At 35.6% G+C, this 1,846-nt stretch overlaps 1 protein-coding gene across 12 annotated transcripts in view; it reads left to right on the top strand.

Moving 5' to 3' along the window:
- The window catches only part of LOC106880637 (transmembrane protein 198), a 140,485-nt gene that overhangs the window by 54,528 nt on the left and 84,111 nt on the right, over positions 1-1,846 (top strand). The gene's annotated exons all lie outside the window — the stretch shown is intronic.

The raw sequence follows: 1,846 nt of genomic DNA, 5'->3' as shown, positions 1-1,846 counted from the left end.
ACGAACAAACTAACGCTTTACGTCCCCTCAGATTGTGAGTTCAAGTCCCGCCGGGGTCGAGTCGATCCTTCCTTCCTTCAGTTGGAGAGGTTGAGGTTCGATGATATAATTAATCCACTGTAATCCTTCTCCAATGTCTGGCCTTGGTGTCTAGGATTAAAAATAATGATGAAGATGAATTATAATTGTGCATGTGTGGGTTATTTTTTTTTTCTCTCGTTATCTTCACCTTTGTTATTTCACGTTTTTTTCTTTAAATAGATTCCTTTACATAGATTTGTATTTCTGTTTGAAGAAAAAATTGGAATAGAAATCCGTTCTCCTTCACAACTTTCGGTTTTTGCTCTCTTAAAAAAAATATTCTTCGTGTATAAATAAATGGTTTTATTTTCTCCACAGGAATACAAAATAAATAAATAATTGAATAATTAAACTAAGGGGTTAATGCCGGTTGGTGTTGGTGTTTAGCAACCCCAGTCGTCTCATTCAGTTATCGAGCAAGACAGATCTATAGAGTCGTTCCATCCACGACCATATCTTTTATTTCTAAGATTCTGTATCTAAGACTACATTATCTTTTTCGGTTTTTGTTTTTTTAAGTTGATAAAGTGTAGGATCTGAAAGTTAGCTGCTTTTTCTAGCAGATCGGACCACATAGGGATTCTTTTAATGGCTCGTCTAACAGATGTTGTTTATTCAGCCTCAAGTCAAGTCTAATTGAGCAGGTCTATGATCGAAAGCAGACCAATAGTGACCACCCCATTTGTAGGGATATTGAGGACGTTGTTTACTAGTGTTGGTCAGTACAAGCTACAGCAACCCAATCTGAAGCGATGCAACAGTAAAGATATTTATTTGGTGAACCACTTCGCTAATTTTATTGTGAAAAGAGACCGGTTAAGATAAATAGCCTGTCAATAAGGTAACTTCTACATGGTTTGACCGATCTTCTAGAAATAGCAGCCAAATCTTCATGTCACAACCTATCACCTTAAAAAAGGTAACGGACACATTCGATAAACTGATCTTCGTTTATTAAATGACCGATGTAGTCTTACATACACTGCCTGTAGAAAAAGGAGGGATGGCCATTGTTGGAATGTTTTTAATCATTTTTTTTTACTCGATCAGAGCTAAGCATGGAGTGAACAAATATGTTTGATATCGGAATTTAAAAACTAGATTGAATTTTAGTTGTCTTGTTTTCAAGTTCAGATTTCGCTGGAATTCGCTACACCTCAGTTCTTTTAGGACGAACAAAATAAGTACCTGGTAATATACTGTGGACGATTCAGTTTATCATATCGTCCCCACATCCTTACTAACAAATTTCTGGCTTTCTGCCAATCTCAGAAAATCATTCGCTAACGTATCACTTATATGTAAACCATATCGGCTGGTCGAGTCTGCGACCAAACATGGTTTCGATTCCTGGCTGCGAAACCATTTCACATAAAATAATGCTTTTTGGAAAGGCATCAAAACCGCTTCGTTTTATATTTTTAGCCTCTATTCTAATTCTATGTTTACATAGTAAACAAATCATTATTGTATATTAATCAATTAATTGGCAAGTGCCTGTAGATTAAGAGGTGAAGCTCCTAATGAAAACAGATGGTTGGGGAGGGGACCTCGCGGTTTATATTCATAATTTTAGCCATTTTACTTCACTTAATGTCACTTAGAATACCCCGGGAACTACATGAATACCACAATATCTCATATATATGTATTCCTTTGGAATATTTCAGCTCTCTTTCTTAGGAGAAAAACAATACCAAATGACAAAAGAAATTTACATCGATATTTGCTTTCACCAAATGCACAAAAATTTAACGATACTTAT

Source organism: Octopus bimaculoides, chromosome 9, assembly GCF_001194135.2.
Source record: "Octopus bimaculoides isolate UCB-OBI-ISO-001 chromosome 9, ASM119413v2, whole genome shotgun sequence".
NCBI lineage: Eukaryota > Metazoa > Mollusca > Cephalopoda > Octopoda > Octopodidae > Octopus > Octopus bimaculoides.
This window is presented reverse-complemented; position numbering and strand designations above follow the sequence as displayed.